Source organism: Pseudophryne corroboree, chromosome 1, assembly GCF_028390025.1.
Source record: "Pseudophryne corroboree isolate aPseCor3 chromosome 1, aPseCor3.hap2, whole genome shotgun sequence".
Taxonomy (NCBI): domain Eukaryota; kingdom Metazoa; phylum Chordata; class Amphibia; order Anura; family Myobatrachidae; genus Pseudophryne; species Pseudophryne corroboree.
In genome coordinates, this window is record NC_086444.1 from 171542826 (window position 1) to 171559750 (window position 16925).

Consider the following 16925-nt stretch of genomic DNA (forward strand, 5'->3'; position numbering starts at 1 on the left):
GTGGTGCATTGGGGTCTGGAGGCTCTGCGGGTACTGTTCCTGCCAAAAAGGTAGTTGGAGGGTATGCAGTAACAGGGCCAGGACAGGGGTGACAGGGTCAGAACAGGGGTGACGGGGCCAGGACAGGGGCAACGGGGCCAGGACAGAAATGACAGGGACAGGATAGGGGTGACAGGGCCAGGGTAGGGGCGGCAAGATCAGGACAGGGGTGACAGGGCCAGGATAGGGTTGACAGGGCAAGCACAGGGGTGACAGGGCCAGGATAGGGGTGACAGGGCCAGGATAGGGGTGACAGGGCCAGGATAAGGGTGACAGGGCAAGGCCTGGGTGATAGGGCAAGGCCAGGGGTGACAGGGACATGACAGAACACAGGGCACGGGAGAGATTGGTATTAGGGACAAAACAGTGATGACAGTGACAGACAGATGTGTCTTACCAGAGTCACTGCTGCTGGCTGCTGCTGTTCCACTCCAACCTGTTGGGATCTGCTGCTGCTGGAGACTTGGTATGGCTGACTCTCTCAGGCTGGAGTCTTGCTTCCTCCGCCCGCCCGCATCCCTCCCCCCACTCCTCAGTCACACACCGCGGACCTTGCGCGGCTGCCGGGGACTGTGTTAAGGGGAGACTGGCAGTGACTGGTTAGCTCCCAGGAGACGCTGCGGCTGGAGGGAGGAAGGGGTCGGAGCCTGCAAGCAGTGCGGACTTCTGCAGCGCTGCCCGCCAGCTAAAGTGTGAGAAGGAGCTGGGTGCACCTCACTGCGGGCGGCAGCACGGCAGCTATTGGTGGGGTTGCCGGGGCTGGAGATAACAGAGGCAGCACGGAACCTGCACAGCGGCAGGTGCCCCACAAAACTGCAGCTAAAAAGCGTGAAGTGTGCCAGAAAGTGACGCTCCTCTGTGCCAGAGAGCCCCTGCTGAGTATGCTGATGTGGGGGGTCAAGCACACAGTGAGCCGGTGCTCGTCTGTCTGGACGGCATACCCCCTCACACACCCCTGCCTGTGCCATGCCCATACCATCTGCTTCTGCTCCTAGTCTCCTATAGATTTGCCCAGATCTGTGATCATTTGACTAACTCCGCCCAGCGTTGTGACTCCACCCAGCGTTAGCAAATGAGGTACAAAGTCACAGATCTGGGCTAATATATCGGCGATATGTATGCATGTTTAATATGCTATGTGTATATATATATATATATATATATATATATATATGTGTATATAAGGTATATATGTGTATATATATACACACAGACGCAGTAGTTTTACGGACCCAGTATATACCGGGTCACCTCAGTCCCCACCCCCCGTGCTTGGCTCCACCCAGTTCTAGAAACCCCCCCCCCATGCAAATCCTGCGTTTGCCACTGCCTGTTAGTCGGCATGCCGACTGTCAGGATTGTGAGAGGGCAGGTGTCCGGCATCGGTATTGTGACTGGCGGTCTCCCGACTGCCAGTCACATAACTGCATCCCGTGAGAGAGAACTTGTACACAGAGTTGCATATCACAGAAAATTGGGTGAGCAGATGGTCATTTCAGGGAAAATCTGGCAGGCTAATGGCCTTATGAGCATAAAGCAGGTGGGCAGCTATGGCATATACGAGAAAATATGATTGAGGGGCAGGTGAAAGCTACTGCCCCTGTCTTGCATGGGGGGTGCCAATGCCGTTTCTTGCACACAGCGCTAAAATGCCTAGTTACGGCACTGCAGGTGGGCCACATGAGGCATGTGAAAAAAATGTGAGTGGTCAGTAGGGGGCATATGAAAGAAAAGCTGGTGGGCAGAGGGGTATGTGAGGGAAAACTTGGTGTGCTGTGGGGCATGTGAGGGTGAGCTGGCAGGTACAGCATACTTGCCTACCCTCCCTCATTCTGCTGGAGACTCCCTGAAATAGAAGCAATCTCCTTGACTCCCTGAATAGTTCAGCAATCTCCCTGATTGCACCTTAACCCCATTATGCAGCTGTTACATTCTTGGGGGGAAATAATAAATCATTCAAATGGGATCATCACTGCCATTTCCCTGCATTAGTTATAAGTAGAGATGAGCGGATTCGGTTCTCTGAGAACCGAACCCTACCGAACTTCACATGTCAAACACGGGTCCGAGCCAGGCTCGGTTGTTCCCGCCTGACTCGGAAAACCCGAACGAGGCAAAACGTCATCATCCCGCTGTCGGATTCTCGCGAGATTCGGATTCCATATAAAGAGCCGCGCGTCGCCGCCATTTTCACTCGTGCATTGTAGAGGGTACAGAGAGGATGTGGCTATGTTCTCTCAGTGTCAAATCTCAGTATCAGTGCTCAGTATCAGTTCTTATTGCTGCTCAGTAATACTAGTACAGTGTCTCTCTTGTGCTGCCTCTTGCTGCTGTAGGGTGCTGTGGTAGTAGTGTCCTGTGACTGTGCATCGGTCATCATCATTCCAGTCACAGTGGTATCTGGGGGGGTGACAATTCCAGAGTGCTTTTGTGCTGCTCAGTAATACTAGTACAGTGTCTCTCTTGTGCTGCATCTTGCTGCTGTAAGGTGCTGTGGTAGTAGCATACCTCCACACTGTCCCGCTTTCAGCGGGACAGTCCCGCTATTCGGACCGTGTCCCGCTGTCCCACCCGCGGGCAGCAGTGTCCCACGGGCGGGGGGGGGGGGGGGGGGCAGTTGGGAGAGCCTTTGATCACCTGCTGCTGGTGATCACTGAAAACATGCTGTGCGCACAGCACTGCATGCATTCAGTGGTAGGAGGGGAGCGGGGGCTGCCCAGCTGCTCGGGGAGCGCTGGGCACGCCCCCAAAAGGCAGGAAAATGCCCCGGATGAGGCCATGCCCCCTATTCGGATCGGCGCACGGCTGCGCTGCACGAGAGTCCCTCCTTCGTCAAGCCAAAAGTTGGGAGGTATGTAGTAGTGTCCTGTGACTGTGCATCGGTCATTATCATTCCAGTCACAGTGGCATCTGGGGGGTGACAATTCCAGAGCGCTTTTGTGCTGCTCACTAATACTAGTACAGTGTCTTGTGCTAATCGTGCTGCTCAGTGTCAGTTCTCAGTAGTATCATCAGTGCTCAGTATCACTGCTGATTGTCTTGTGGTGTTCAGTAATACTACATTACTAATACTAGTACAGTGTCTTGTGCTAATCGTGCTGCTCAGTGTCAGTTCTCTGTAGTATGATCAGGGCTCAGTATCACTGCTCATTGTCTTGTGGTGCTCAGTAATACTACATTACTAATACTAGTCAGTGGTGGTTCTTGCCACGGGCAAGCGGTACTTTTGCCCGGGGCGCCGCCTTCCGGAGGGCGCCGGCACCATCCGGAGGGCGCCGCACCAGGGCAAGATCCGCCACTGTGCCCCCCGTAGTGCCCTGCTGTGCCCCCCCGCTTTGAAGGGAACCAGACGCGTAGCGTCTAGTTTCCCTTCATGGAGAGGACCTTAGTTGTGCGGTGCGCGATGACGTCATCGCGCACCGCACAGCAAAGGTCCTCTCCATGAAGGGAAACTAGACGCTACGGTCTAGTTTTCCTTCGTCTAGAGGACCTTTGCTGTGCGATGCGCGATGACGTCATCGCGCACCGCACAGCATAGTGGCACAGACACTAGGGGTCATAATTGACCTCTAGTGTCTATGCTGTTCTATGGGAGAGACGTAATAACGTCTCTCCCATAGATCGAAGAGAACAGAAGAGAGGAGGAGAGGAGAAGAGCGGCGCCGCCGGCGGAGGGGGTCTGGATCAGGAACGGGGATGGTAAGTATACTTTTTATTTATTTTTATTTTTTCTTTCAGCGCGCTGACCACGCCCCCAATCGAAGCCACGCCCCCCATATTTTGCCCGGGGCGCCACAAATCATAGAACCGGCCCTGATACTAGTACAGTGTCTTGTGCTAATCGTGCTGCTCAGTGTCAGTTCTCTGTAGTATGATCAGGGCTCAGTATCACTGCTCATTGTCTTGTGGTGCTCAGTAATACTACATTACTAATACTAGTACAGTGTCTTGTGCTAATCGTGCTGCTCAGTGTCAGTTCTCCGTAGTATCATCGGTGCTCAGTATCATCAGTGCTCAGTATCATCAGTGCTCAGTATCGCTGCTCATTGTCTTGTGGTGCTCAGTAATACTACATTACTAATACTAGTACAGTGTCTTGTGCTAATCGTGCTGCTCAGTGTCAGTTCTCCGTAGTATCATCGGTGCTCAGTATCATCAGTGCTCAGTATCATCAGTGCTCAGTATCGCTGCTCATTGTCTTGTGGTGCTCAGTAATACTACATTACTAATACTAGTACAGTGTCTTGTGCTAATCGTGCTGCTCAGTGTCAGTTCTCAGTAGTATCATGTCAGAACAAAATGTTGTGGAGGTGTCTTCCTCAGAGGAGTCTGTACCAGGTACTCAGGATTGCCTTGAGTGGTTTCATCCCATTAGGATGGAGACAGAATGGTTGGATAGCCTAGGAAATAAGATTCCTCAAAGTTCATTAGGGCATACTCTATTAAGTTGCTTGAAAAAAGCTACGAAGAATGCTCTAGATATGGATCAGTGCATTTCATCTAGGACCCCCTCAGCTCCTGATACACAGGTCTTGCAGGCCAACGCGGACATAGATGCCGACACAGGGATCAACACAGAAGTTAGAGGGGGGCACTATGATAGATTGGAATATAAAATTCAGCAATTTATCAATGCCATTAGGGATGTGTTAGAAATACCTATACAAATAGAGGAAAATTCTTGTATGCTAACTGCAAAATCATTAGTGACATTCCCAGTTTTGGAAGAGTTGAATACCCTATTTGAAAGATCCTGGTTAAACCCAGAAGAGGTTTTTCACATCCACAATAAAGTACTTAAGACATATCCCTTTGCTGGGGAGGATAGAAGGAGATGGGAGATTCCTCCCATAATGGACATTTCGGTGTCCAGGCCATCAGGGGTAATTACATTACCTGTACCAGGCTCGGCCTCGTTAAAGGAGCCGACTGACCGCAAGATGGAGACAACTCTACGATACGGCTACTGGAGCCTCCCTTAGGCCCACTATTGCATGCACTTGGGTAGCTAGGGCTATATTAAAATGGTCAGACAATTTACTAGAAGACCTTGATACAATCCATAGGGATGATGTTGTCTTGATTCTAGGTCACATAAAGGATTCGGCTAAATTCATGGTGAAAGCCATGAGGGACATTGGGCTGATGAATTCTAGAGCATCCTCCATGGCAGTAGCGGCTCGCAGAGGTCTCTGGATCCGCCAATGGAACGCAGACGCCGAATCCAAGAGGTATTTCCCATTTGCAGGTGAGACACAACGCTTGGGGACACTATGAATACAAATCCTTCCGCAGCACCACCTGTGAGAAGACGTAACTCTGCTTCTCTGATGCAGTCCCCTTGGGCTGCCAGATCGAGAAAATTCAGGAGGGCCTACTTCTGCACGAGGCTAGGCCATAGAAACAGCAGTCTGCACCCTCTACAGGTGCACGGGTTCAGAGGTTGGATTCTACTCCCTTAGCGTCCTCAGCGGGACGTGGAAGGACTCCCATGTGGGGTCCACTGGGAAGGGGGGGATCTCATCTACATCACTACAGGGGAGCCTTAGTGATTATTATTATATCCCGGGTAATAAAAATTATTACCCAGGGTTACAAACTGGATTCAGAAGTTTCCCCCTGGCTGTTTGTTTAATCAGCCCTGCCAATTGTTAGGACAGTGGGTTTGTCCCTGTCATATAAAAAAAGTTTATGTAACCCTTTCCTACCCACTATTTCCCGGCAGTGAGGGGGTTACTATCAGTGACTACTAAGGCGTGCCTCCACCCAAGCACTTATGTAGTTTAGGCTTGCTTGGGAAAGCCAATGAAGAGCATGTATTTATACCCTTCCCCTAGGTTGCACTTTGACCTGTACCTTCACAACTGTCTGTTCTTCCTTGTGTTTCAGATTCACTCCCCCGGTCATCAATTGGATTCTCAATTAACCCTATTGGTAAGTATTTATGGCAAATAAAACACAACCACTTCTTTCACTTATAACTTTGCAATTATATTGAAATACATCTTTACCTCAGCTTATCTCTTTATATCATAGAATATCCTATATACTCTATACCATACATTTCCAACTGCATGCATTACAAAAAAAATACTCTTTGAAATAACACCTATAGCAGTGGCAAACGCAGGATTTTCATGGGGGGGTTTCCAGAACTGGGTGGAGCCAAGCACGGGGGCGGGGACTGAGGTGACCCAGTACATGCTGGGTCCGTAAAACTAGTGTGTCTGTGTTCATATCTATATATGTACACATATATACCGTATATACACCTATATATATATATATATATATATATATATATAAATATATATATATATAATATACACATAGCATATTAAACATGCATATATATATCCATTTCAAGCTTCTCACACTCGCTTACAAAGCCCTCACCCACTCCTCTCCCAACTACATCTCTGACCTTATCTCCCTTTACACTCCCACCCGTCCTCTTCGCTCTGCTAATGCACGCCGATTCTCCTGCCTACTGATTACTTCCTCCCACTCCTACCTCCAAGATTTTTCACGTGCTGCTCCAATTCTCTGGAATTCCCTACCTCTCCCCCTCAGACTCTCCAACTCTCTACAAAACTTCAAACAGGCTCTCAAGACCCACTTCTTCACCAAACCCAGCCAAATCTCATCCTAACCCTCTGTTCTACGCTCTCTATGTACCCCATCTGTCTCACCCCTGTCTGTCTACCCCTCCCCTTTAGAATGTAAGCTCTCACGAGCAGGGCCCTCTTCCCTCATGTGCTTATCCTTTGTCTTACTTTAATAATCTTCAACTGCATCAACTCCAGCAGTATTCTGCCACCTGATACTTATTCCAGTGTCATCTGCTGATGTAACTATGTTTATTTACCCTGTACTTGTCCTATACTGTCATCAACTGTAAGTTGCTGTTTTCCTGTTTGATTATTTATGTACTCTGTAATTGGGCGCTGCGGTACCCTTGTGGCGCCATATAAATAAAGGATATATATATATATATATATATATATATACATACAGTACAAGTATATATATATATCATGTGTGTGTGTTTATATGTATGTATATACATGTGTATATATGTATGCACAAATTGCACATGGATATATATGTACTATAATTAAAATAAAGTAAACTTTTATGAAGCACTTACAAGTGCCACCAGGAAGAGAGCAGGCTGCAGAGGACGCTAGACAGCCATTAACAATACTCATGCAGCATTAAAAAAAAAAAAAATTTGGTGGAGGGGGGTTTCTGGGTACTCGGAAACCCCCCCTGGGTGCGCCACTGTATAGGTGTTTGAGTGACCCGGGTACTCTTAGGGTGATAGTGCACTATAGGGCCCATAGACCTATGAAAACATCAGCATTTAGTACAGACTATGTAACATCATTACTAATACCCCTTTTCCACTAGCTCTTGCGGGGGCGCGCATTTACCCGTGTTTTTCCCTAGTGGAAACGGGTCCCCCGGCAAATTCCCGGTAGCTAGCCGGGTTGAACACGTGTTCAACCCGGTTTGCTGTCTAGTGTGAATGGGTGCCGTGTCGAGGAAGGGCGGCGCTGGGAGACCATGTGATCTCCCAGCGCCGCCCCTGCCGCGTCAGTAGTAGCGTCACCAATCCGGCAATATGCCGGGTTGGTGAGTGCTGTTCAAAAGGGGCTGTAGCACGGGTCGCAGCCGTGTCAGACGACACGGCTACAACCCGTGCTTTTAGTGGAAAAAGGGGTATTAACAATAACCTTCAATTCTCCCTTTAGCTAGTGAAAGGCCTCTTGGCTCAGTCTGGAAAATGATTGCAACAGTTCCTGTCCTATATAATGTTACAAATGTTTCTCTGTGGTCTGCTGAGTAGAAGGTACTTCTTAACTTATATGTATCAAACACTAACAATCGGATTTTTCCCTTCACAGTAGATGTGTATTTGTAGCTATACAATTTTATATGGTACTCCTTGGAACGTTAGTATATCTGATCCCTGGCGGCTGTACCTCCTTAACCAACTGTATTCCTGTGTATTTCCTAACACAAGGGTCCTCTATGTTCCTGCAGAGTTGAAGTGTTTAAGCTGTCCCTTAGGCGATATCCGGGTTAGAAGCAATATATGAAATATAATCACAGTCTTGGTGTACTTGAAGTAGTTTGGCTCATAACAGAGTCTTTTATATGCTGACTACCAGTCTCTTCACCTTGTACTTATGGAACAGGTGAATTGTTCAGCAACTATTTATAAAATGCAGATTAATTTGGACTATCCCTTTACTATTGACTCTGCTTTTATTTGCTGTCTTTATATAAATGCTGCGCTTAATGTCTCGGTCTCCGCTCTTATTGTTTCCTAAGCAAAACGGCACCCTTTGTATACATAGCAGTTCCTATCCTTCAAAAATTAATCCTCAGGGCTGCTTAATGTTCCGCTTCGCCTGCACCAGTGCTAATTTGATGCTGTGCAACACTGGTAACTGACACTGCTACAAATATTTATGCAGCGCTACTATAGTCCTTGGGCACAGTTCCACAGGTACATATACATAGCCCTCTAGCACTTTCCAGATTTCTTAATTTCTTATGATGGAGCAGGAACCGATACTGTACAATCCACACTGGACCAATGATGCAATAAAATTGGATTCCTCTGTACTATAGTCGGCTCCTCTATATCTATTGTCTAGCGCTAGCATAATCAGTCCCACTCCTGTCATAGACTAGAGCGATAGTACTGCTGGTGTACAGTGTACAATGAATATCTGCTTAAATACACTTACACCTCCGCCTATTGATGCTGCAGTAAGGGGCTCTCCCTACTCCTCCTCTCTCATTTGCATAGGCCGCTTCTTCACTGCTTATATGCACCTCACTCTGTGGCCCTGCCTGGGGTTAGGGTGTGTGTGGCTGTTGCTAGGCTGCTACTGGCGTCTATGTTGTTATAGCACCGGCCAACTCCGCTTCCCCTCCCACTGCTTCTGCCGCTCAGAGGACTCTAAGGGGGCTCTCCGCCGGGTCACACCACCTTCCCCTGCCTGCCTGGAAGACTCTGCGGGGGCAGCGTGCGGCGGCACAATACCTCAGCGTGATCTCCTCCTCTCCTCCTGATGCCTGGAAGGATAGCTGGCAGGTACCGTGCAGACTCCAGGCTCCCGACCGCGTCTTCTCTGGGCTGCGTCACACTCTCACCGCGCTCCCCCTTGTAAAGTTCTACCGGTTCTCCCTAGCGGCTGTCACTTGTCTCCTCTCACCACTCCCGGGGCTGGCTGTGTTCAGCAGTTCCCAGCTGCATCCAGTCTCCTGCGTCACCGGCACCAACTGACTTTTGTGCACCCGCTCTCCTCCTCGTGCGGTCTCTGCCATTTGACCGTTATAGCAGCGTGAGGGTCAGTTTCTGGAACAGTCTCTCCAGCTGTCCCATAAGTAGTATCATCCCTGTACACCATGTTATCGTCAGCCACATACATAGTTTAATATATATATAATGGAAAATACATGAATTCATTTATATACACCATTACCTAGTATAATTCTATGGGTCATAGTAACTTGTCATACCTCTAAATAAACTCCCATGGTCTTCCTATGTTAGGGCGCTACAATTAGAACGAATAATTACTGTGATACTGGCTTTTAATTCTAGTGATTTTGTAATTTTCTTCCAGTGATTTGGACCAATAATACCATTGATTAGAATGAATAATTCCTGTGATACTGGCTTTTAATTCTAGCGATTTTGTCATTTTCTTCCAGTGATTTGGACCAATAATACCATTGATTAGAATGAATAATTCCTGTGATACTGGCTTTTAATTCTAGTGATTTTGTCATTTTCTTCCAGTGATTTGGACCAATAATTTCATTGATTTATAACGAATAATTCCAGTGATATTGCCTTATAATTCACATGATACTGGAGCCTAATTCTAGATGGGCCAGGTGTTTGTGCCGCCCACTTGGGTCGCTTAGCTTAGTCATCCAGCGACCTTGGTGCAAATTTTAGGACTAAAAATAATATTGTGAGGTGTGAGGTGTTCAGAATAGACTGGAAATGAGTGGAAATTATGGTTATTGAGGTTAATAATACTATAGGATCAAAATTACCCCCAAATTCTATGATTTTAGCTGTTTTTTTTTTTTTAAATCACCCAAATCCAAAATGCGTCCGAATCCAAAACACGACCGCGGACCCGAATCCAAAACACGAAAAATGCCCGCTGCACATCTCTAGTTATAAAACACAATGGGGCAGATGTATTAACCTGGAGATGGCATAAGGAAGTGATAAAACAGTGATATGTGCAAGGTGATAAAGGCACAAGCCAATCAGATCCTAACTGTTAATTTACATATTGGAGCTGATTGGCTGGTGCCTTTATCACCTTGCACATATCACTGGTTTATCACTTCCTTATGCCTTCTCCAAGTTAATACATCTGGCCCACTGATCCCTATGGCTACATGCATTTTAAATAAAGTTTCTCATGGCCACTTACAGTATATGGAACCTCTTGTAAAGCACAATACACTAACAAATTCTGCAAAATCGAAGTGTCTTTTTTTCAAGAAGTAGATCTTACTAACTTTGGGGCTCATTTACAGTACATTTGGATGTAGATGTAGCAGTACATGTCCGCACTGATAGGTGTTACTTTCACATCTCCCTGAAATGCTTTTTCAAAAGTAGGCAAGTATGAGGTACAGCATACCTCCCAACTTTCCTGATTTTCACAGGACAGTCCCACTGTCCTACCCGCGGGCCGCAGTGTCCCGCTTGTGAAGGGGAAGTGGTGGGGGGGGGGGCAGTTGGGAGGCTCCTGCACTCGCTGTTCATGCGCACAGTCTCTATTCAGTTGAGACAGGAGAAGAGGGGGCATGCCTACGCTCACGGAGCGCTGGGCATGACCCCTCAGTGATGAAAATGGGGGCATGGCTCGCGGCCGCGGGCCTTCCAATGAAGTCATGCCCTTTTATTAGGCCACACCCTTTTTCGCCACGCCTGTGTCCCTCCTCACATATGGACAAAGTTGGGAGGTATGGGTACAGTAGATGTGCTTGGGAGTAGGTGGGTTGAGGGGCAAGTGAGACAAAAGAGTGTGCGCAGAAGGGAATGTAACGGAATAGTTAGGTAGAGTCAGGAGTGTAACTAGAACTTGGTTGGCCCCATAACAAAATATTTAAGGTCCCCCCCCACCCCAACCCAGGTCTCCAGAGAGAGAGAGTGGCTGCAGGAACATTGAGACTAAGGGGCCTATTTATCACCATCCGCATCCAGGATGCAGATGACAGGTAATTAAATCGCCCAAACTCGCACTGCGATAATTGATTACATCGCAGGGATGTATCAATTATCGCATGCAGGGACAGAGCTTGCGGTCAAGCTCTGTCCCTGCAATGACACTCCACTGCATCATCGGGGTAATTTTCAGAAAAAATACCCCAATGTCCTGCTGTGCATGCGCAGACCCCGCTGACATCACTGCTACTACCGCTGCCCGGCTGAACCCCCCCACCGTCACGACTACCCCATGCGCCACGGACCCCACCTCAGCAGATATATATACTTACCAGTGAAAATGGAAAAATGGAGGATCTTGTTGGGCACTAGAAAGGGAATGGGCAGCCTTGGATACACACAGGGGTTTTCCTTCTCCCCCCAAACAAACGTATACAGAAATGTAAAATGGTGTATCCTGGGTGCCCACTTTCAGTGGTGAATGATTTCTATGCAGAAACCAAGACAATGGTTTCCTTCAGCTAAAAAGGTATTTAGACTGGGTGGGTCATAAATTTATACCTTCAGTAAGTACAAAGTAATTGCAGTATAAAAGCAATGAAACATGTAAATTTAATATAATAAGCATAAAACACAATTAGGGATATATATCCCAATTTCTTCATAAAACAATTCGTACCAAAAAGGTAGCAAAGGAGCCGCAGGTGGGGAAGGGTTGTCCAGACTTCACCCTGCTCTGGCTCCTGAGCTTACCAATGAAGTTTGTCCGCAGTAGAATCCAGTGGGTAAATGGTTGTAGTCCCAACGTGCGAATATCCAGTAGCCAACGCATTTCGAGATCTGCAATCTCTTCCTCAGGGCTTGATAGTTTCCACAGTTGTCCAAACAAGCTTTTTAAAGATGGTAGGTGAGTACTTCTGGTCCAGGGTTCACCGGAACCGGAAGTTGGAACTCAAAATACTAGATGGCTAAATAGCTATATTTTTAACTCTAGTATATGGTGATTTTGAGAGTGAACATCCTTATGGATGTATGTCTGTCAGAGACTGAATAAACATAATAGCCGGTGAGGTGCTGAGAAGACGGCCGTGTGGCCGGAAGTGACGATATCTGGAAGTGCCGTCGACCGGAAGTGACGAAACCGGAAGTGGGGCAATGACGCCGCTGGTATGGAAAAAAATTATGGCGCAAGTGACTTAACCGGAAGTGAGGCACCCGCGATTTATTTGAAAATAACAGAAGTGCAATGATGAATACGATATAAAGGTTATTTCTCACCAATACCCAGATTAAAATAATTTTATGGTGAATGTGATAAAATACCATGCACTATGGGTGATATTACTTGTGATTTGTACTAAAACAAAGATGATACTGTATCTAGATGATTATCAATAATAAGGGATGATGATCCTTTTACATGATTATGTACCAATGAGGAAGTATAGGAATATCCCATAATATTAGAACTAAAGTTCATACGCTATGAGTCCATATCGGGTTGTCCCAAGAGAAAATTATTCATAATTATATTGCATCCGGGTACTCAACTGTGGTGACCATATTCATGTTTGCTTCAATGTTTCTGGCTAGGAAGTACTCAATGGATTCCAAGGAAAGAAGAAAAGTAGAGGGAAAAAGTAGGTTATAATGAGTATAGACAATATGTTTCTTTCATAACAAAAAAAAAGGGGGGGGGGGAAACAGTCAGGAGGCTGCGCATTCCCTTTCTAGCGCCCAACAAGTTCTTCCATTTTTCCATTTTCACAGATTCTCTATTTCCTTTAAGAGTAACTTGTAGGCAGCATCATGTGGCACCATATGTCAAAAAGAGATGAAGAATTGAAAGAAGCTTTTACCATTGATTTTAACAAAGAAGAAATAGAAATGACAGATGACAATTTAGAGATGGCAATGCATCGACTAGGGGAATGGTTAGCAAAGGAAAACAAACTCTGGTGGGAATTTGCCACACTTGAAAAATATTCTGCAGAGCAAGTAATCCCCAAAGGTCCGAGATTTGATTAAAAAAAAAACTCGTTTGATGATGCAACAGAAGAATTCACTAAGGATTGGATAAAGATTTTAGATGACTGTTCCATGAAATTAATTGTACTCATTAGAAAAAAATTTAAAAACAAACTTAAGGAAGTGAAAGAAAGAATAGACATCCTGAAAACTCTTATCACGCCATACGATCAACTTCCCCTGTACAGCGATTTAGAAAAGGATATTGCGGAGAAGCTTAATCACAATACGAAAGAACTTATAAAGAAAAAACAGAAAAAACTCCAGCGTGACTTTGATTTTTATAAATTTGCATCACAAAAATAAGAAAACCACTTCCTACAAGAGAGAATCAGAATAGATCTAATGGTAACAATTATAAAGGAACAAGAAGACAATATCCACAATATACATCATACCAATCACAGCGATCACGATATAATCAAAGTCCGAGAAAACCAGCTAGATATGAACATTTCAACTACAGGAGGATGACACAAGAACATAGGAGAGATAGAATTCAAGAAAACAATTATCACCAAGAACATCGAGCAACACAGAGGAACTATGAAGATAGAAGAGTCAAACATCATATGGATCAAAATCGGAGAAGAACACCAACCCCTGAGGGAAATACAACAATGGAGAATCGAAAAACTACACATAATGACCGCCCAAAAGAAAGAACATAAAGAGAGTCGCCTTATTTAGAAGAAAGGAGGAGTCTGAAACGACGACTTTAAAAAAGACAGGAAAGAGAAATCAGAAGAAGAGAAAGAGAGGGAAAAGAGCTGGAAAACCATTACAGAAAAGAACTGGAACTACCTAATACGGAGAACACAGTTAATGAAGAAACAGGAAATAAAGTCATTTACAATTGAAGCTCAAGAATTCTCACAGATACAGAAGAACGAGTCCTGAAAAAAGGCTTAAAATTCGCGCCAACTACAACTACTGATGATTTTGATAGGTTTATGGACATACACAAATTTATACGGAACATTTCTTTGAAGAAATTCTTTGAAATAAAACGGAAAGATGAAACCCCTTCACTACAAACCACAGAAGACCCCACCTCTCAATCAATACACAAAAAAAGTCTAAATTCTACCCTGCGCATATAAAAGGTAATTTTATAGAAACCTTTCAAAAACTCGTCATTGAAGACATCAGCTCAATGGACAACAAAAAGAAAAAAAACACACAATCCAACCTCACGAAAAAAGAACGAGAAGCGATAAAATCCCTCCAAGAAGATCAGGATATCGTCATCAAACCATGTGAAAAGGGGGGGGGGGCATAGCCATTTTGAATAAGTTGGACTATGTGAATGAAATTTACCGCTAATTGTCAGACACCAACACCTATCAGAAACTCAAAACAGACCTTTCTGCAAAGATAAAGAACAACTTTTAGAGACTATTACAAACCCACCTTGAAAAGGGTGGAATCTCAGCTTCTGAATTCTCTTTTTTTAACATTGAAGACCTGATCACTCCGACCAACTACGTATTACCCAAGATACACAAGAGCAGCACATCCCTCCGGGACTACCAATAGTCGCTGGAACAGGATGCCTAACCTCCAATCTTTCTGCTATGACTGTCCATGAACTTCAACCTCTAGTAATAAAAAATCCCTCATATCTAAAAGACACCAGTGACACCATTAAGAAATTAGAAGAAATATCTTGGGATCCTGAGATCATCATGGTAACAGCTGATGTCGTCTCCTTGTACACTATTATTGAACAACAGAAGGGTATAGAAGCTACGTCTTGGTTTTTAGACCAAACCGAATTTTCAGAGGCAAGAAAATCATTCCTCATTGAGTCCATTGATTTAATTTTGAAAAATAACTTCTTTTTCTTTGAAGGGAAGTATTACCTCCAAAAAAGGGGAACAGCGATGGGTATACGCTTTGCTCCCTGCTTTGCGAACCTTTTCATGGTGTATTGGGAGAAGGAAAACATCTACACACATGGTTTGTGGAAAGATACGCTCATCATATGGAATCGGTATATTGAGGATGTCATTTTTTTTGGAAGGGAACAATCTAATTCAATTTTTTGTGATCATTTGAATCAGAACGACAGGAACATCACTTTCACCTTTGAAAAAAGTAAGACTGAGATTAATTTTCTGGATTTGTCGATCTGTATCAAAGAAAACAACATTCACACAAAAACCTACAATAAACCTACGGACTCGAACAACTACATTTCCAAAGAAAGCGAACATCATAAAAACTGGCTTAATGGTAAACTAAAAGCCAGTTTTTAAGAATACGGAGAAACTGCAGTGAGGACACCATCTGCATTTCACAAATCAACAAACTAAAGAGTGCCTTTATCGAAAAGGGATACCATCCAGATAACCTTGAGAAGATTCAAGCTGAAACAATGAGTATGAACAGGACATCTCTCATACACAGAAACAAACAGGACAGAAGAGATACTAATTTTTCAAATCATTCACAATGGTCATTCATCACAGGGTATGACCATCAACACAAGCAAATAGAGTCAATTATCAAGAGACATTGTCATTTGTTATGTATGGACAACACATTAAGAGATATTATTATCAAAAGACCAATATTCATTTACCCCAAAGCATCCAATAAAAAAAAATAAAAATAGTATGCAGTGCTCTACCACAAAAAAAGCATTAATCCCATCAGAACAAGTGGATTCCATAGGTGCGAACTTTGCTTACCATGCAGACAAATCAAGATAGAAACATCTAAATATACAGAAGTAATAGCAAATGGAACCACCTTTAAGATCAAAGATTTCATTACATGCCATACTAGCAATGTTATCTATCTTGTTGAATGCACATGTGGAAAGAACTACATTGGACGAACGTCAAGAGCTCTGAAAACAAGATTAGGTGAACATTTGTGAAACATAAAGAATGGCCTTCTCACTCATAATTTGTCAGAACACTTTAAAACAGAACACAATTGTTCTTCTACATCTGTAAGGAAATTCGTAGTAAACCTGGCCAGGGCCAAAATGAAACTTATATACAAACTGCAGTCCCTATGCCCAAAAGAATTGAATAAGGACTTTGAACTGAAATGGTTTCTGTAATTTATAGGCCCCATTGTTCTCTCCTGACTGTTTCCCCCCCCCCCCACCCCCCCCTTTTTTTTTGTTGTGAAAGAAACATATTGTCTATACTCATTATAACCTACTCTTTCCCTCTACTTTTCTTCTTTCCTTGGACTCCATTGAGTACTTCCTAGCCGGAAACATTGAAGCAAACATGAATATGGTCACCACAGTTGATTACCCGCATGGAATATAATTATTAATAATTTTCTCTTGGTACAACCCGATATGGACTCATAGCGTATGAACTTTAGTTCTAATATTATGGGATATTCCTATACTTCCTCGTTGATACATAATCATGTAAAAGGATCATCTTCCCTTATTATTGATAATCATTTAGATATCATCTTTGTTTTAGTACAAATCACAAGTAATATCACCCATAGTGCATGGTATTTTATCACATTCACCGTGAAATTATTTTAATCTGGGTATTGGTGAGAAATAACCTTTATCTCTTATTCATCATTGCACTTCTGTTATTTTAAAAGAAATCGCGGGTGCCTCACTTCCGGTTAAGTCACTTGTGCCATAATTTTT

At 44.5% G+C, this 16925-nt stretch overlaps 1 protein-coding gene across 2 annotated transcripts in view; it reads right to left on the reverse strand.

Moving 5' to 3' along the window:
• Positions 1-9384, reverse strand: part of LOC135059234 (baculoviral IAP repeat-containing protein 1-like) — a 122402-nt gene extending 113018 nt beyond the window's left edge. The window contains exon 1 of one of the 2 annotated variants that reach the window (XM_063963892.1): positions 8802-9094. The gene's annotated coding sequence lies outside the window, so the exon portion shown is untranslated. The other variant, XM_063963891.1, reaches the window with a different exon arrangement.
• Between the last annotated feature and the right edge of the window lie 7541 nt (positions 9385-16925).